Raw genomic sequence first — 20,802 nt, forward strand, 5'->3', positions numbered from 1 at the left:
GGAGAGGAGAGGAGAGGAGAGGAGAGGTTGTCATCAACAAATCATTGTTAACCCTAAGCTCTGAGTGACTGACCCACATCAGACTTCACACAGCATCTGTGTGTCCAAAAATATGTTAGGAAAGTATGGGAAGCTTCTTAAAAGAATGAGGGGAATGAAAGGAAGGAAAAACACAGCAGAAGAGAGATCAGCAAATTAAGAGCCCGCAAAGCCTAAGCAATCAAAACCCAGCCAGGGGGTGAATGTAACTCTGCCCCACTATAGATTAAATGGGGTCATTACATATTACATCAATATCTGACATCTGTAGATTAACCTGTGACTGCCAAAGACTGCAATATCATCAGATCCAGGAGTGAAGCAGCCACTGAGGCCTGGTGCATTTGAACAGCCCTGCATCTGCTCAGACCTCTGCACTTGTCTGTGTTTTCTGCATCATTCAGCATCCAAAAGCAAGGCGCTCACACTGCTCCTGCTCCAGCTCTGAGCCTTCTGAAAATGCTGCTCTGCTTTTCTTCCCAAAGGGCAGACAAATGTTTTCTAGCCCTAACACGGCTTTAAAAAAGATTTTGAGCCTTTGCTGGTTTTAGCTTTCTTTGTAAATCCATTTTTTATGTGCAGCCACTAACTCATTTGTTTCTTAAGCTCAAGTCATTTCCCTGGGAAATTCTCAAGGTCAGTAATCAAGAGTTCATCACAAAGACAGCTGAAAAACGGCAAACAAAATCCTTCTGTAAACAACACGATGTTTTTAAATGAGTTATCACTGTGATTAAAAAGGCTTTAGGTTGCAGAGACAGACACATCATAGAATATCTTTGCTGTTTATTCTAATTAAACATAAGCTGAATCATATTTTAGGGGGAAAAAAAAAGGCATTGCCAACTGTTATCCAGGTAGCTCAATGCCACAGATCAGTGTATCTCAATTAGCATCAATGCTACTGCACTAACAAATGCCACAAGCGGTTCTGACCCACCTGTCTGCATCAGTTTCTGTCCCACACACACAGACATGCACACTAAGAGCAGCTAATGGATAGCGTGCTAATTGATAACATGTTCTTGCTTTATGGGTGACATATTGTACCATGCATTGATTTTTAATCTGCTCAGACTGGCATTTGTCATGCAGGGTGAGAGTCTGATGTGAGAAATAGCCTCTCCATTCTCCCTAATATCCATCAAAACTGAGTGCTCATGCAACTGCTCCTGCTCCCCCCCAAAAATGCGAAGACTGAGGAGAGAGCCAGTTTGCAAAACTAAACTGTCTCAAAAGTGAATGAATCAGCACATAGAGGCACATCCTTAGCTCTTGGAGACAGGAGGAATTTCAGTATGACTGTTTGCCTCTGATGAGGCAGTGAGCAAAAGCGAACCCAAAGCAGTAAGACATTAAGGGCTGTGCTACTTTCTGGGGATGGGACAACTGAAATGGGAAAAAGTAGACTTATAATGATTCTGGAGTCATAGTAAATAAACTGTATATAAGAACCTGGTGGCTTCTCTGCCACACAGTCACATCTCTGCCTGCATTCAGCACCCTACAACGTGTTCTGTCAACCTGACTTGTCCCACCACCAAAGTTCACCTTGTGTAGGTAGCTGTGGGAGCTGAGAGCCCTATATAATACCAGGCACAGAGACTGAGAAGGAAATGAGGTGACTGCAGCCCTCAAATCCCACCAGAGTATATCATGGCCTCATTAGTCACATTGCTGATATGTAAGGTAGAGACAAATGCTCATCAGCTCAGCTCTTGGCTGACAGCACTGGTGCTGACCTCATTACAGCTGGCAGGAAGTCTGACCTGGTACATCATCCCTTGGGGCTGCTGAGAAAGGTGTGGAAATAAAAAGCAAAAAGAGCCCCAGAGCATCATCATGTTCCTGGCTTGGTGCAGTTTTCAACTCAGCAGAGTACGAACCCAAATTACCTGCTGGTGTTTTTTGAGTTGTTTGTAGCCAACACTGGTTCCAGTTTACTCCATACGTCATGCTACTGGATGTCAGGTATGCATCAGTTTTTGCAACAGCATTTGGTTGTTGGTAATGAATGGAAAATTTGATGGATCTATTTGGTTTTGGAAACAATAAGAACATGGGCTGTCTGAAGGTCAGAGGACTCCCAAATTTCACATGGCATTATTACTTTCTTATCATTAGCCTATCCTGCAATGTTACAATGTGCACACAAAATGTAGACCCGCTGAGATTATGGAAATATTAAAGGTTTCACTGTTTGCTTCTCTTATTAGGGTGTCATTCGTTTGTAACGTATGTGGATCAGTTGTAAAATGATGTGGGATACTGTATTGTATTATATGTACATGACTTACTGGGCATAGTGGGGAAGGGTTAAGGGTTGGACTAGGTAATTCTAGTGGTCTTTTCCAACCTTAATCATTCTATGACTCTATTATTTAAAGCTCTGTACAGGGGTGACAGTACATGCAATGTGTAAGCACCCACTGCTTGGCTAAGTCCCAAGGTCCTCAGAAGTTCCCTCAAGGGTTCTGAAGGCTGCTATAAAAAAAAAAAAAAAAGAAGAAGAAAAACAAAGAAGAAAGGTAAATAAAAATTAATTCAATTTCTGAGTAGCAATTCAGAGCTTCCTATGTGAGCTCAAAATTAACTACTCTGTAGGTTCAAACACAGAGGTCCCACCTTGTGCCAAAGACACATGCATTTTACAGAGATCAAAGCAGAGCTTTGAACGAATGACATAGGAAATGAAATACAGATTTATGATTTGTGAAGTAAAAACACAACAACAGCAATAATGAGACATCAAAATACATCTGAATGTCACACTCCTGGGTGCAACCATAGTGATATCTTATCTTGTGGCAGAGATGAAAAGACACAGATTACAAGCTCATTATTGTAACAACTACTGTAATAAGCATGGTGAGATTTTTTTTCCTGCTTCTTGTCCTGTCTGGTATTCATCATTCTCATGATTGATCAAAAATTGACAAAAAATGCCTTTTATTACTAATGCATGGTATGAGCAAGATTTTTAGAAGTGTCTTTGGGATGTTTGTACTTCCTGCTAACACTGTATTTATATAGAGAATAACATACAGATCCATTTGACTGCACATTCTCTAAGCTTGCCATTACTAAGAAAAATTTAGCTAACATTTTCATCTGAAAGTGTGCTGCTAATAAAAGCAGTATTTAATAGCTAGAGTGCATTTGGAATGGCTTTCAGAGCACTGACAGTGTCTAACCTGCTTGGCAGGGGAATGTATGTCTACCATTTGTCACCAAAACCAACTTAATGTTAAGAATCATAGAATCACAGAATCATTAAGGTTGGAAAAGACCTCTGAGGTCACCCAGTCCAACCCCAACCCATCCCACCACATCCACTGACCATGTTCCTCAGTGCCACATCTCCACAGTTCTTGAACACCTCCAGGGACAGTGGTTCCTCCACATCCCTGGGCAGCCTGTGCCACTGTATCACCACTCTTCCTGAGTAGAAATATTTCCTAATATGCAACCTGAACTTCCTCTGGCATAACTTATAGGCCATTAATTCTTATCCTATCGTGAGGGTTTCAGGCTGCATAGAAAGGCTGAATCTTCATTGACTGTATCTGGTGAACTCCTCCCTTGATTTCTCTGTGTATTTCCCTTGGCAACATCTAACCCATGCCTGTGAATTGATGACATGCTAGTGGCTATGCTCATGGAGCAAAGGACTCCTTTCTACGTGGGGCTATTCTTTCCCTGTCAAGATTCCAACTAAATTCCTCTTGTAAACTATGTGCTCTGTACCTTCAAGAAGTGTAAATTTTTTCTCTTAGTTAGGAAGTTTCTGCATGCTGTATAAACACGCTATATAAATGTGAAATATTCTTTATTAACATTTAATGGAAAATTTAGTTCTGTATTGACACTAGAAAATAGACTGTATTATTTTTATACTGTGATATGCAAATATACTCATTATTATTGCAGATTAGGAGACTGGATTTGCTAATGTTTTTTAATAATGTTTATTATATTCCTCTGACAAAAATACCCATTAAAATACCACTTAAAGAAGATGAAAACTGCAGACGTCTGAAATTAATTTTGATATTTTAAAAAAGAATAAGTTTTAAAAATTCAAATCTGCATTTTTCTGGTTTTACAAATGGCCCACCAAATCAATATTTCAGGAGAGCGAATCAATATTTCAGTACACTGTGATATAAAGTAAAAAAAATTGGTCTATTAGCATCTTTTTATTAGCATGTCAATTGCAGTGTACAAAATTTGCACATATGGGTAAAGAAATTGTTTCCTGAAAATGTGCAAATTGCTACTTCACTGAATGTAAATGAAGTGCTAATTGCTCTTTGCAAACAATATTTATGCAAATTATGCCCTGCTGCTTACATAGCAGTGTGGATTTTACATTTGCTTTTGTCAGATTTTTTTCTCCATCCATTTGACAGTGCCTGGACATAAGGACTTGGGCTATTACTCACTTTATTTTCAAGGCATTTTATGGAGATGTGAATGGTGAAGAATGGGGAAAGACCTGTGGACAGTAATATATCATGACCTAGATGGCAGAAGATCTAACTCTGTTCTGTTATTCTGCTTCATCATTCACTAAGAAAACTGTTTGTAATAAATTATTTATATCAATTTTTTTTTCCTTTCTGTCTGCTTGTCTTCTAACCCCCAGTATGTTGGGAAAATCAAACTTCAAAAATACCTTTCATGAGCTATCTTTTCTCCGTGGCATGTTTCTAAATCAGAAGTTTGGGAGATTGTCAGCAGTCAGTCCTTTATTACAGATTATCCCGTGTAACCAAATATTTCATTTAAGTAACCAGCCCCCTCTACCTATTGCAAATTTTAGAGCCAGTAATGCTGCTGCACATTCTTTCTGCTGGAAGCCAAAGTGCGACGACCAAAAGGTTGTGGTGGGTGGTTCTGATGAGAGCTCACTCTTAGAAACCTCTGCTCTCCGAAACAACTTAACAATAAACACTACCAGGCCAAACATTTAACTCAAATGAATAGATTTTAAATTTGGGGTTTTTTTTCTTCGTTTGTTTTCATTTTAATTTTCTTGTTTGTTTGTTTCTTATGCAACCTAGTTTGCTTCTTTCCCATTAGTGTCTCATTAATTCTGATAAGTCAGCATACCTTGTCTAGAATTTCCCAGCCATAAGCAAGAGGAGCCTTTAACCACTTAAAGAATATCTTCTAAAATATTTATGAACATTGACTGTAAATTTTCATCATGAACCCTTAAAAATTCCCCCTATGCGTATTAACATTATATTTCTTGAGGTGAAATCTTTCTCCACTTGGTATTACCAGATTTGCCTCTGACTTCAATGGAGTTCAGATTAGCCTTTCATAGTTTAGTTTCTTAAAATACATTCTCTAATATAAAACATGATTTTTTTTCTTTTTACAGTGCTTTTACTATTGGAATTTCAAGTTGTCAAGGCTTCAGATGCCTGTGCCTTCTTGCTCCCAAAAAATGGAAGGCAAAAATTATTTTTTTATTTCTTTCTAGGTTGAACGGACATGATACACCTCCATAGCATCGAGGAGAATGTAGCACAATGCAATTTAAAAATAAATATTGCTGGAGGAAGGGAACAAATATGCCTGGGGGAGCTGGCCAGGACTCTCACAGATTATTTGGATTGGCTTTTATTGCTCTCTGGAGGCAGGCAAGCTGTCTTCTCCCACACTGCCAAATGGTCTGGGTTACCCTTTTTAGCTCCCCTGCTATTTCTGCCTGAAATTGGCCATGTCACTCATGTTCACAGGACAAAATGTCAAATCCTACCTCATTTTGCCGTGGTGACAGGTCATGCTGCATCCTATGGCCATAAGATTCACCCCCGCCCTGCCAACCCTCTGGAGCTGCTCTCCCAACAATGGTTTTTCATTAAGATTCCCTAAGAGTTCCCTTCCTACAGAGAGGATCTGTCACGCACAACTCAAGTGTATGGAAGAGTAGAAGTTCACAAACAGCCACCTGTTCGCAGCTTCTTCATCTAAGGGACTTCTTATGTGACGTCAGTAGGGCCATAGAGTGCTCATGTGATGCTCCTTTATGCAAGTCACTGTGTCATCACAGCTGGGTTGGTGTCATTGAATGATAAGTAAGAAATCAATGGGAAAAAAATACATATTCCACTGTCCCCTGGTGAACATGTCTGCCAGCTTAGACACAAAATCAGAGTTAGATTAACCATGATCTAACACAGTCTCCAGGCTTGGAGCAGGGGGCTGAATAACAGCAAGTGTGGTGCAGCACATCAGTGGGGGCACAGCTGTGCAGTGAATCCATGTTGAGTATACCTAATTCTAATCCTAAGAAAAAGGAGACTTTGAAAATTAGCAAGATGCCCCCGGCAGATCAGAACACAAGCACCTATTTGAAGAGGAAGGCACACAACAAGGAAGTTACACTAATTCAACTAAACAGACTATGCTGTTGGGATCTCTCACAGCTTTTAATCTTGGATTGTTTCTGAAGGTTTCTCACTCTCTAAAGTTCTCCTTCTGTGAGTGTTTTCACACTCAATCATTTCTTTGTCTCAGGAGTGATGGGAAACAGCAATCACCTTCCTTTTTTTGTAGAGCTTTCCCACCTGGGATAACTTGAACAAACTTAGGAAATACTGTATATTTGTCTATATTGCTGTTACAGTTCATGAAATACAGCTCTCCTAAGACAAGCATGAAATCTCTCCCCCTGGCCTCAAGGTTTGTTTCTTTATCTCCAGGTACTTCTTGGAGAAATTCTCAGACCACTCAAATTCAGCTCTACCTCAGCAACCAGAACGTCTTAGGGCTCAGATATTTCCCTGAGTTTCTCTGGCTCAGTGAGCTGACTCAGCCATTCCTGTTTACATCATAAAATGTTTTAATTCGAACACCCTGAAATGTTTTAATTCAATCTTTCTTGAGAGCTTTAAGGTAATGTATTTTATGCTGCATGCGGGAGCTGAACAAGTCTCTTTTCTTCTCTGTGCCCTTTTTTCAATGCTGAAAGCAGACTGCTACTTTTTATCTGAATTTTGGACTAGAGATGGAAGATCACTTCTTTAACAATGGCTTGACTTCAATTTTCAGTAATTGCCTTCAGCAAAATCCATCCCCATATGCTCTTTGTAGTGACAAACCACACATAGACTTCCATCAAAACCCATCTCACATGAATACGGAAAAGAAGGAGCTAAATTGCTGCAGTTTAACTCACATTTGGGGCTTAACCCCGAAGAGTTCTCCAATTGCTGCTGCCTCAATTTTCTCTAAAGCTCCTACTCTCGTGGCCCTGGTGCTAAAGGTGTGTCCCCTTGTAACACTTTCTACCTTCAATGAGTCAGTCTATGCTTATGACTGTATTTTTTAATTACTCCAGAGAACATATGTTAACGCCCATTCATCTTCAGATCAAGGCTCTCTATGAGAGCCTGGAGCTGTATGGCTCCCATATATGTGTAGGGAAAAGGTGAGTCAGACTCAGTCCATTACCTCCCATTGAGGTCTAATTTACACGCAAGCTTGGGGACAGCCTTGGTGCCAGCAGGATGTCCCTCTATGCTGTAGGGGTCTCTGCATGCACACTTGCTGCTCAGGCAGATCAGAGCCAAAGGCACCACGAGCCTGCTCTGCAACCCTGGGCATTGCAAGCACAGCCCTGCCTGCCCCTAGGACCACTTTCAATAAATGCTTAAATTTGAGCATGTCCTGTGTCAAGCGCCCATCAGTCACTTAAGCACTCTATATAATTGGGGTCAGCAATAGCCAGTTTTCTGCAAGGAGATGTCATCTTTGGGCTAGAAAAATGATATGGGAAGTGGCTGCAGCCTGAGGGAGAGTGACTATCAGCATCTATCTGCCAGCTCTGAGCTCACGCTGCACCATCCAAACAATTTGGATGGGATGGGCTAAGAAGGGAGGGGGGCAATAAACCTGTAGTGGGGCCAAGTAGGATCCAGGACGAGTGTCAATGAGTACAGGCAGTTTGTTGGGGCCTCGCAGCCCCCCCCCAAGGAGGGAGAAGGGCAAGATAGGCCCAGCCCAGCCATCAGGCACTCCACAAGGATGGGAAGTCAGCCCACAGTGCAGGTCTGGGCGGGGGGATGCTCTCAGAGCATATGCGAGGAGATATGCTGAGCAGGGCTTCTGTAGCCAGCCTTATCACCCCTCTGCTGAGATGGGTTCATACAGTGAGGTGTCCTCTTCATTTATTTTGAACAAGAAAACTGGGTTTTGTACAGGATCCTCTACATTATTCATAGTGCTCTCTCTTTGCTGAAACACTTCAGCATTTGAGTTCACCACAGGCTCTGATCAAGAAGAAAATCCTTGGATTTGAAGCCACAGCTTTAAAAATCAGTCTTAATTTCTTCTACTCCTCACACCTAAAGCATTCTTGCCAGAGAGGAACAGCGGCATCAGACCTTGACACTTGTCCTTCAGGTGCTTTGAAGTGCATGACTCATCCTTGAAGGTAAAATCAGGACCTTCACAGAAATCTTGATGTAATATTATTATATACAGTACCACTGATTCTTTTACTCTTATATTTCTTTTCTCTTAGAATAAGACAGGACCCAAAGAGCAACCTGGGTTCAGCCCTTCCTCAGGTCCCTAGGATGGGATCCCTATGAAGGGTCCATCACTTGCAGATAAAGTGTTTACAGAGATGTCACCAAGGGCACGCTTTGATCTTCAGGTTTTTATTACTGGCGATGATGTGTGAGAAGACAAAGTTGGGGGTTTTTTTTTGCTCTCAGACATGAGATTGAATTTCCAGTCCTGGCAGTTAGGAAAGAAAAAAGCAAAAACTACTTATTCTCGGAAACATGTGGCATCTCATATGGAAACAAGTGGAACACAAAAGGCATATTGCTATTTTTAAAGCAGATTGTATTAGTACAACTGCAGTTTAAAATAGACACATAAACTGCAATCCCTAGTGCTTGCTAATGTTAGTCTCCTGAACCCACAGCTTCCAAATAGTTTTGATAGGAGGAGCCAGAGTCCTTAACACCTCTCACACTAGTGTAAATCCATACACACATACACAGCCATACACGCTGATATCAAAGGAGCTATTTGGGATTTGCACTGCAGCTACTGAGAACAAGCCCTGACCCGCAGTGCCCAAGCACAAGGGAAATACACATTTTCCAGACACATGAATATTGCAACGCCTCTGCTCTCATAATCCAGGAGCAGACTGAGCTCATGAGCCTGCCTGTCAGCCTCCCTCATACACCAGCTATCACAGTACTGCTTCATACCTCCAGTGGGGAGACAGGGAGGGCCTCAGAGATGGGGGATGTACAAGTTCCAGCCCAGAGGATTTTTGGTGGTGCTTCACAATTAGGAGTCCCCAGTTTGCCCTCTTTGTTCCCTGCGAATGCCGCTTGGAGGATGGTGCTTTCCCAACTTCAAAATGAAGCAGCCCCACACACTTTCTTTTTTTTAAGTGAGTTAGGCTTTCAAGTTGTCAATATTTTGAGGGGAAAAAAATCAAGAGAAGGAATTATTAGTAAGAAATGCCCCAGTGATTGAGTTATTGTAGGGGAGGTATTGGCTGCCCAGGCAGTGGTCAGTATCTACCATTACCTACTTTAAAGAACTGGTGCCCAGTGCTGAGTGATAATTAAGCAGGAAGGAATGGGATTCCTGAAAGCTGAGAGAACTGAGTGAGAAGCTGTCTGAGTGAATGGAAAGGAAACACCCTGGATCTGGGTGCTGTTGTATTAATTCCTGACCACTGGGGGAATAGAGAATCAAAGAATTATAGAATCATTAAGGTTTGAAAAGACCTGTAAGATCATCTAGTCCAACCCCAACCCACCCATACCATGCCCACTGACCATGTCCCTCAGTGCCACATCTCCGTGGTCCTTGAACACCTCCAGGGACGATGACCCTATCACCTCCCTAGGCAGCCTGTGCCAATGCATTGCCACTCTTTCTGAGAATAAATTTTTCCTAATATCCAACCTGAACCTCCTCTTGTGCAACTTATTATTTGCACAATATAATTTGACTCATGTTGACCATGGATCGAAATTCAAAAACCTGCTGCTGGTATCTTTTTCTTAGCAACTTGCCTGACTTTGCTTTTCAGACAGCAGTACACAGCTGTGCTACATACACCTCACATATGGAACATTTCAGACAATGTCAGCAATGATTTCTGTTGGCTAGGCTTTAAGCTGGATAAGTTTTTAGATCTCTGTAGTCAACTGTCAATGAAGATAGGCTGAGGGACCTAGGCTTGTTCAGCCTGGAGAAGAGATGCTGCGGGGTGACCTCATTGCAGCCTGCCAGTACCTAAAGGGAGCCTACAAACAGGAGGGGAGTCAACTCTTTGAAAGGGTAGATAATGGCAGGACAAGGGGAATTGGTTTTAAGTTGAAGGAGGGAAGATTTAGATTGGATATCAGGGGGAAGTTCTTTACCAAGATAGTGGTGAGGTGCTGGAACAGGCTGCCCAGAGAGTCTGTGGATGCCCCGTCCCTGGAGGTGTTCAAGGCCAGGTTTGACGGGCCCTGGGCAGCTTGGTCTAGTATTAGATGTGGAGGTCGGTGGCCCTGCCTGCGGCAGGGGGGTTGGAGCTTGATGATCCTTGAGGTCCCTTCCAGCCCAAGCCATTCTATGATTCTATGATTCTATGATTCTATGATTCTATGAACTGCTTGTGGAAGAGAGCACATTATTCAAACCACTTTGATGTATTTAGTTAAAAGTATTTCCCAAATGGCATACCTAGTTGTATGTTAGTTTGTTTTGTTAGTTCGTTACTTTTGTATGTGGTAACTCAGTAGGTAGAAGTCAATCAGCTGTTTTTCATGCTAATGAGTCCCAGACTGATTAATTGTTCCTCTACTGTCTTTATTCTCTCTTTTTTTATTATTTTTGATGCCTTACTACAGAGTAGAAATGTGAATCTGTACCCTTTTCTAACCTGTTCTACTAATCCCCTGTGAAGTGATTACTTTTGTTAGTAGGGGATCGACTTCTTGAAATCTCTTCTTCTCCTAGAAAAGCAACAATTTTGCTCCCATTTGTTCCTGCAGCAGAGTTCATAAAAGAAACGCTCAGTGGGCTGCCACCAAGTGAGTCTGATTTTGTACTTTTTATGGTGCTGAATGTCTTCAAATATTTTAAAAAATAAAGCTGAAAACACGTAACTGTGCTTTGTGCCTAGAAAACATAATGCTACAGTGCAGTCTTTGGCTCTACATGTGCACCTATAAATATCTTAGCCAGGCATTCGGCAGGACGCTATTGTTCTTGCTTCATGGCCATGTGGATTTGAACCTTGGAAGCAAAGGAAATGTGAAGTGGATACAGAGCAGGAACATATTCCATTCCAGCTGACAATTCAAGGTTACTTTTGAAGTAACTAAAGTGTTGCTAAACAGATTTCTCTCTCTTTTCTGATAATAAAGTTGCTACATGCTGGATTTGACTGCTTTTCATTAAACAAGAGCTGCACAGGTCAGAAGGTGAGAGGTTCAATTTGTTCTTTCAGCATACAAGTACCAAAGGGCTTTCTGTTATGCTGAGGGAATTAAGCTAACCTTCAATCCCCCCTCAGCACACGGCAAGGTTTTACAGACAGCAGGTATTTTCTCTGGGTTTCCCCTTCTGCAAAATATCTCCTTATTTTCATGGGTTTTAGAAGATAGGGAGGCTGAGAACGCAAACATTTTGAAGTGTTAACAGCCTCAGCATAAGGATTGAGAAAAGCGCTGATGCCCAGACCTACAGAACATATTTCCTTTTGCATCTCATGGGTTTTCTTGTAAAAGAAGGAAGATATAACCTTTCAGGCTGTCGTGTCATACCATCCCCTGCAAAGGAGTGCCAGCGTAGAACTAAAGATGAGTATTTATCTAAAAGATTACTCAGTGGCTGCAGAGAGGGACACAGAGCATTGCACGGTTTAGTGGGCATGGTGGTGATGTGTTGATGGTTGGACTAAATGTACTTAGTGGTCTCTTCCAACACTGATGATTCTATCATTCTGTGATTCTATGTGTAGAAGAGCCTCCTTTGAAGGAGTTTGTATGGCACCCATGAACTGATAGAAAACAAGTACAAGTAGCTTTTTCTTTTCTGGTATCTGTAACATTCATCTAACACAACTTTGACCAGTTTCTCCTGTTTCCAGCAGAATTTGAGGCTACTGATGAGAAAGGCAATGAAAAATAGCCTGCTCATTTGATTTTACACTAGGACACGAGCAGCCTAAATGTAACCCTTTCCTGTACCACAGGCTCCAGCTTGCAGCAAAATCTCTTAGGCCCTCCAGGTGAGTACTGAATTGCTCATTACAGCAAGAGCTAACTCATATGTGCTCTCCTGATGGCACTCCCAGCTCCACGCAGTATTTCCCTGCCCTGTACCTGGATAGAATAATTGAGTTGGAAGGGCCAATTCGGTCCAACCCCCTGCAATGAACAGGGACACCTACAGCTCCATCAGGCACTCACAGCCTTGTCCAGCCTCACCTTGAATGTCTTCAGGGATAGAGCATCTACACCCTCCCTGGGCAACCTGTGCCAGTGTTTCAATGACTTTAACAACTTTTCAAAGGTACAGGTGATCTTCTGTAACAGTGCAGTGCCTTGGGAATAGGTGGTCCATCCTATCACTTTTTTTCCCCCAATCACTTATTTTCCACCATTCCCTTTCTTATGCTCCTGCTGTCTGCCTTCACTTATCATGGTACTCAGAGGGCATTTTGCTGAACCAGAACACTATCAGAAATTGAAGCTACTTTAAAAGCTTTTGTTACATATATGTAAAATATATATCTGTTTTCTTCGAGTTGAGTGAGTTGAATTGACTCAGTGAAGTATCACAGGAGATAAAAATGTGGAGCAGGGGCTAGAAATAAATGCCCCTCTCCTGCCTACTGTTTCCTCCTCTATAGCAGCCATGGCACACACAGAGTCTGGTACTGAGATGTGGTTCTCAGCATGGTCTGGTGCCAACCAAAATCTTGGGTCCAGAGCCCTCAAAAGAGGTAATCCCCACACTGAGAAAGTGGCAAAACTGCCCTCTTCTGAGAAGGCAGTGAGATTTTGCCTGTAACAAGGCACCAATTGCTCACCTGGGAGTCATCATGGTCATGATGAGTCAGTGGTTGGAATAAATGATCTTAGTGGTCTTTTCCAACCTTAATGATTCTATGATTCTATGATCATCATCTAGAAGAGGGCCAAGGAGGACTGTAGGCATAAGGTCACTGTATCTCCGTGTCACAGATGCTGCTACAGCCCTGGCAATGCCAGCTACCAAGACAAACTCTGTCCTCTGGTCTTCCTCCATGCAAGTCCTAGCACTGTGGGAGACTTTGCCAGTAATAAAAGGTCAAATACAGAATAACTACTTAACTTACAGATAACAGTGAAATGGGGAAAGATAGGATTACCGGCGGTCAAAAACATAGAATGAGAAATTCCTAATTGAAATTTCTTAGAGCATTCCTAAGTTGCATGGAAAAAAAAAAAACAATTAAGTTGTGTATTTGCGGTATCTAATATTTTAAGTTTGTTTTAATAGTCCTTTACATCATTATGATCAGTGCTGTGCGTGCATAAATATCTCCATCTCCTCAACATTTTCCTCTTGACAGGTTAGTTTTATACCCACAGAGATATTGATGAGACACTTTTGTGCTCCAGATATGTGCATTTTTCTGCATTTTCAAATAGGAACCACCATTATCTTTTTGCAAGCTGAATATTTTTTATACATCATTTACCAGTGACTAATGTGTGCTTCAGCCATGAGCTCCAAGGACTGTCATTTATCTTCCATAATGACCACAAGTTCTTGAAAAAACCAGCAATGTACTGCCTGCAAAAGATGATCACAGAAGACTCTTAGTTACAGCGAACAGAAACAGAGCAAAGCATGTATTGATATCTCTCCTTTCGGAAACAAGCAAATGAAAAAATCAAAAGCCTCTCCTATCGCTTGTGTGGAATGCAACATAAAGTAAAAGTTTTAAAATCAGGTAGAATATACAGTTTTATTTCTGTTTCTGAAGTGATTTCCTCATCTGGAAAATGTAAGTGGAAAAAAGAACCAAAAAAAAAGCAAAAAAACCTACAACACAACAAAACAAGCACACACAGCAATGATAAATTTCACTGTCTGCCATTTCTCAGTGACTGATTATTTTCTGTATAAACATACGCAAGACTATTTGTACATGTATTTAGGACAGTGCTGCTGTAACCACAGGACACAAAATATTCATTCATGTTAAGCAAATTCTTCTACGTGAGGGCAAATCGGATGCTGTTTACCACAGCAAAATATGTATTATTTTAAGAAGTCAGCTTAGGCGAACATCTGTTTGAAGTGCTGCATCACAGAAGCTGACTAAGTGTGTGCTAGACTATACAGACACATCTCTGGATGGAATTTAACAAGCCATGAAATCTCCCCTTCAGTTAAGTGCAAGCAAGTGCTCACCATTTTGGCAACTCTACCCAAGCTGTGCCAATCACTGTGCTCAAGAAGTATATTCTCAGCAGGCTGCTCTGCTCCCGATCCTGGGTTCCCTCGGGTCCTTCATGCATGTTGTGTTTCCCACCGTTGTCTTAGTCATTCACAGTGAGAATATGTGCTCAATACTTCTGGCGCTCCTAGTGATTACAAGTGCCCTATCTGACCATGATTTTAATGGAAAGAAAGCTCAGCACTTGTTTGGATGCCTTCCAATAAGTATTTCCTCTTCTGAAGTTTTATTAGCAGTTCAAAAAATAGTTTCCACAGTGCCAAATAAGTTCCAGCTATGCAACAATTTTTCCACATGCTTTCAGATGCCATAAAACAGCTTTATCTCCATTCTGTGTCTTGAGGTTGAGTTATTTTTTAGTGTCTTTCCTCCTATTAATAAAGAGCAATGGAGTGATAAATGTGTATTTTACGCAGTACACATCTCTATATACATATATTGCTGCTTCCAACAGCTCAACCACCTCCTATGAATGTGGGCTCTACACAGCTTCCTCCTGTAAAGAGGCAAATGCACAGACAGCATAAGTCCAGGGAGCCTTTTGTCACCATTATTTACCAGGTCTGCAGGGAACCAAGGTGCCAAGTACAAATCAGAAGAGAAATCTCATTTGCTTCTTTGGAGGCAATGTCCTTTACTGAAGTTCACAGATGCTCAGCAAGTATTTCCCAGTTAGGATTGCCTGCAGTCAGTCATATTATGGATAATGTTGACATCAACTGATTACACTAACGCTCACGCTTCACATACATAAACTTGGCCAGTGTATAATTTCTGGTTTCAAGTTCCTTACAGATTGTTCTCTTATTGATTTCTAGTTTGTTTCTGATATTCCTAAATGCTTACCCTATCCATCTTTCCATATCTGTCTGCACAAGCCTGTCTGTACTAGAGAAGGGGGTCTGATAAAGATTCATTTTTTCCCTACCTACACAGACAAAATCCATTGCTTTTGGGCACAGAGGTCTACATCAATAGATTAAGATGAGCATTTCCTAAGCTGACAAATAACTAGGCATGCTTCATTTATGGATTATGTGCCCATAAATATCTTTAGGAGATCAGAGAGATCTGATCTTCAGAGAATGAGAATCTGGAAATCAAAGACTAGAAATCCAAAACCCCTGAGACAAATGTTTCCGACCTTTCCAAGTTATGAACTTATGAATATAATTGCAGTGAAGAATGTTTTCATGTTATAGTTGGTGAGCGTGTTTGCCTGGATATACTTTTACTCCTCTAAGATATAGTCACTGATAAAGATGGATGGGCTTTGACAAGGCACATCTGTCATTTTCAGACATGTGATGAGGCCACTCTGTGCTCAAACAGTCTTGTGTGAGCACAACAAACACTGAGCTAGGAGAAGAATATCCCTATCTGCATGTGTGTTTTGTAGCACCAGTAATACGTACCTTGGGAGCACTTAATCTATAGTATCAACACTGTTTATGGTGTCTGGAGTTTTACATGGCTAAAGTAATTACTCTGATAAATGCCAGTAATATTTTAAAATTAGCATTGAAGCTTCCTTCGATTTAGAAGCAGAAGATATTTAATTGGCAAAGATGGGATTGCACTAAATTCCATTGCTCTTCAGGGCCTGATTCTGCATAGCTGATGCACAGAAGAGTCTGTATTTTTATCCTAATTTCTGGAGTGACTACGAGACCAGGTCTTGTGACGATTTTCCCTGTTCATATCTTTAGTACTAACAGCTTCAGCTTTTCCTCCTGTTGCAGGAGTCAGCAAGTCTCCTATACCTCAGAGTATAGCCTACAGCTTAGCTAACAGATGGACAAGTAAGTCCAACTCCGTCTATTCCTCCTCTACTCTGGTAACATCATATAACCACTCTCAGAAGAGAGGCTCAGGAAGGGTTTCCAGTTTCCTTCAAACCACAGCCAAAGCACGTGAATGTAGGCTTGGCTCTTGTGGCGGCAAGAACTCCAGGCTCATCACCACCTGGTGATCACAGAAGGATATGACGTTGACTCATGAGATATGACATTGACTCATGAGTCATGGGATGATTCTGAGGCAGCTTGGAAACTGTCACCACTACCAACAAAGGAGCATGACTGAATGAGAATCTCTAAAGGAGCAGGTTCAGCCTCTGCCATGGACTGTTCTGGTGCTGCAGCAGAACATTTGCATCATTTGCAGCCCACGGGAATTTTCTGAAGAAAGGAATAGAGAATCAGAGTCTTCTACACGGCACCCCAACTAATGAAAACTCCATGCAAGATGAAAACACTTTCTCAGAACTGGTAAGGAATTATTCATAGAAACACAGATTCATAGAAGCATTAAAGTTGGAAAATACCACTAATATCATGTAGTCCTACCCATCTCACCATGCCCGATAACCATGTCCCTCAGTGCCACATATCCACGGCTCTTGACCACCTCCAGGGACAGTGGCTCCACCACCTCCCTGGGCAGCCTGTGCCAACGCCTGACCACTCTTTCTGAGAAGTTTTTCCTAACATCCAAACTATATTCAGAGTGTTGTGCTACCAGAAAGTTATCTGAGAAGTGAAACTTTCCCTAAGACCTTTAGATCATATAGCTGAGCCAGTCTAAATGTCAGCGCTAGTAAGAGACTGCAGTCCTTGCCCCTCCAACATCTGTGCTCCCTGCTGCGCTTTTATGCTTCTCTCTTTGTGACCCAGGTGGTTTTCCTCGTGCTTGCTGAACTGATCGAACTCACTAACCTGTCAGAAAAGCAACCCAGCAAAAAGTGGAGTTGGCTCATGGAAGGGTCAGACTAGGAAACCAGGGCAGCTGCTGGAGTGAAGGTGAGTGGGAAGAGAAAAGGAAGAGAGCTTAAAGAAAGGGGAGCTTTTTTTTTTTTTTTAGTGAAAATGAATCACTGGGTCAGCTTGGCTGTATTGCATGCTCGTGCTCTCCAATGAGGGAAAGAATGCTATTTCTACTGTTTCCAAACAGCACATCAGGCTCTTTTCAGTGGTGCCCAGTGCCAGGAGAAGAGGTACAACAACTCAAAATCAGTTTATCTGCTCAGCCAAGACCTAGCCTACCATGGAATGTAATCACAATGGAATCACAGCGAAGTGACTATGACTGCTATTCAATATTTGTGTCCAGTCAGCACTACCTTTCTAGCACTATCTAGTTTTAGCTGTTTACTTTGCAGAAGATACACAAAAAATCATGCTAGAAAGGCAGGACAGCAGGGAACCCTCCACCACTTGTCACAAACAGTGGCCATGTGTTCACTGACTCTCTTCTCTCTGTGGGACAGTTCCTGAGTTGAATGAAGATTTTTAAACATTGAGTTGTTTAGGTTATGGACCATGCTTTCTATTCATATTCTATGTATATTCTACCTCTGAGCCCTGCTCAATGTCCCTGCTATTGTTAATAAAGAAGTTGTCATGCTATTTGAAAATTCAGGCATTGAGCAGAGTCAGCAGGTACCTGACATAATCATGCATTCAGCTACAAGGTCTTCATTTAACCTGAACACAAACTGCAGGGCCTTTCCTTTTTTTTCCTCAGGAATTACTCCTGTATTTCATTCCAGAACACTTGTCACTCTGGTGAATATTAATTAAAAGTTGTAATTAATTAAAATGTCAATTAATTCCTTTATTTTATTCTTCAGGGTAATACTGTATTCAGTTCAAGTGAGAGCGGCAAGTGAGCTTACCAGAATGAAATAAAACAAATCTCAGTCTAAGTTCTGCATTGCAGATGATGAAAGAAGTAATTGTCTTACCACCATTTGGTAAAGGGAGAGAGAGAGTCAGGAAGCACCTCCATGAAGTCAGACAGACAAACACATTGCAACAATTGGAGGACAACTTGTGGTCAACTTATGAATGAGCTTTCTTTGTATTTATGAGTTACGATTGCATGCCAATGGCCATCTCTGAAACAGGTTCTTCAGAATGACAGACAGTGAACACGGAATCTTAGAATCACAGTATCATGAAATGATTTTGGTTGGAAAGGATCGAAAAGCCCACCCAGTTCCAACCCAGTTCCAGCCAGTTCCGTGGGCTGGCTGCCCCCCAGCAGCTCAGGCTGCACAGGGCCCCATCCAACCCAGCCTTGGGCACCTCCAGGGATGAGGCACCCACAGCTCTGGGCAGCATTGCCAGGGCCTCACCGCCCTCTGGGTGAAGAAATTCTTCATAACATCTAACCTAAATTTTCCCTTTTTTAGTTTAAAGCTTTTCCTCCTTGTCCTATCACTATCAGACTGTGTAAAAAGTCAGTCCCCTCCTGTCTTTAAGCTCCCTTCAAGTATGGGAAGGCTGCAATGTGGTTTCACTGGAGCTTTCTCTTTTCCAGGCTGAATAAGCCCAGCTCCCTTAGCCTCTCTTCATGGGAAGATCAGCTGTGCTTTAGCAGAACAGCATCTGCATACCGCTTCAGCAAAACTATTTTTCAAAATCCAGATTCTACCAGGGTAGAAAACAAGGCAGAAATCACCATTTGGGCACCAAAAGAAGGAGATGGAAGTTGAAATTTGCATTTTTTTCACTGGTGTTGAAAAGATTTAGAATCAATGTAAATGTGAACATAGGGTAAAACTGAAAGAGAGCTCTTCCACAGACACTACAGCTAATCTCTAACTGATTTTGGTAAGAGAGCACTAATTGCAGCATTAGCCATGGGAGTTTAATAATAAAGGATGAAAATTCCCATACATGCAAAGCCAACGTAGAGGCATGTTGTTTACCTGGAACTGTTGATGTTCTGCTCCATTATTGTTTCATTTCCTTGCCAAGTTTCTCAGAAATCACAGTTATTGTATCTTGCTTCCTCCTCTTTCCCTCCAGGGCAGTTCCTTCCAGATCAAGGCAAACAATGTGTTTATGCAGCATCCTCTCCAGACATTATGAAATGCAGCTTTGTAGGCCTTTCCTGTCAGCTCACACAGATAATTCTATTGAGAGATCTGAGATGCTTTTAAGAATGTGCATTTACCTTTAATAATAACTGGGTACAAAATGCTGTGCAATATAAATACAATCTTTCCTTTTGTGTTTTGTGGTGTTCTAATGGTATTTTTCTAAACTCCATTACATCATCACTGTAGGCAGGATTTATCCAACCAAAAAGAAGCCAGCAATGTGACTTCTGCTTCTAAGCAAGTCGCATTGACTCTCTCTGCAGCCACAGAAGCACTTCCAAGACATCAGTTGTCTCATTCCAAAATAGATGAGATGAACCACAGATAAAATAATTTTCCCTTTCTATTCACTGTAATAGAGGCCTTGTATGACCAGCTCAGGGGCTGACACAGACAGTACAATCCAGGTGACACACTGCATTTTCTATCCATCTTTCTCAGACAGAGAAAATCCAGGAAAGCATTTTCACTTTTACTTCCAATTTCACACCTGCGACCTCAGTCCTATAACAGCTGGATTTCCCATAAAGATCATTATTTGGGATAAAAAATATGTAATTATTTTTTTTCTACTCTTGGATTTTATCCAGAAATTCCAGAGATGAAAAGTAACTTGACATTTCAGATGAGCTCCGCCAGACTGTACACTATTTATGACATTCTGAAAGTCAGGCTGTCCACTGATGTGGTTACAGGGGAGCAGCATGCAGAAAACAAGCGTTGGATTTGTTCATGTATGAATTCACTCAAGAGCTACACTCATCTAACAGATCAAGAAGGGGACGTCATGACATAGCCCCAAAGGTCACCAGCAAGAGTTCAGCCAGCACTTTTATCTCAGCCAGGCCATCTCTGCATGTCTCCAGATCATGAAGAGGGAAGACCCTTCCAACCCAAGCCATTCTATGACTCTAAGACACTGTTCCAAGAGGGGGCTTAAGACTTTAAGTTTCAAAGATTGAGGCTCACACTGTTGGGATCTCTGCTAAAATGAGCACTGCTGCTGAGAAAGAGGCAAATGAGTCCAGGATACATCAGATGTCTCTCCTGAATTTGAGTTTTAGTTGCTGAGCACTGGAAAATTCTGTTCCCAAAGCTCCATTTGGGGTGTCAAAGGGCAACACAAGAGCCTGGGTTTCATTAGCAGCTTGCCCTGTGAATTGGCTAATTGATGCTTTCTCCTACACCCAAAACTACTTAATGTACATCTCAAATAGAAAGGAATTCACACGTTATGCTACAATTTACACCACATTTCCTGCCAGTTGGATCAGGTCCTTTATGTAGCTGGAGATAAGCTAAGTGCAGCCAAAGCAAGACATTGCTCTTGCTTTCACCCCTGAACAATCCATGTCCCCACAGGTTTCTTCCC

General features: G+C 41.7%; 1 long non-coding RNA gene across 1 annotated transcript in view; it reads right to left on the reverse strand.

The window, feature by feature from the left end:
• The window catches only part of LOC110400764, a 34,874-nt gene that overhangs the window by 4,737 nt on the left and 9,335 nt on the right, over positions 1-20,802 (reverse strand). Inside the window, exons 3-4 of the long non-coding RNA XR_002440060.1 lie at positions 19,257-19,441; positions 13,778-13,872 (exon numbers count right to left, since the gene is read on the reverse strand). This is a non-coding gene — a long non-coding RNA (uncharacterized LOC110400764). The remainder of the gene's footprint in view (positions 1-13,777; positions 13,873-19,256; positions 19,442-20,802) is intronic.

The sequence above is a fragment of the Numida meleagris genome, chromosome 6, assembly GCF_002078875.1.
Source record: "Numida meleagris isolate 19003 breed g44 Domestic line chromosome 6, NumMel1.0, whole genome shotgun sequence".
NCBI classification, from domain to species: domain Eukaryota; kingdom Metazoa; phylum Chordata; class Aves; order Galliformes; family Numididae; genus Numida; species Numida meleagris.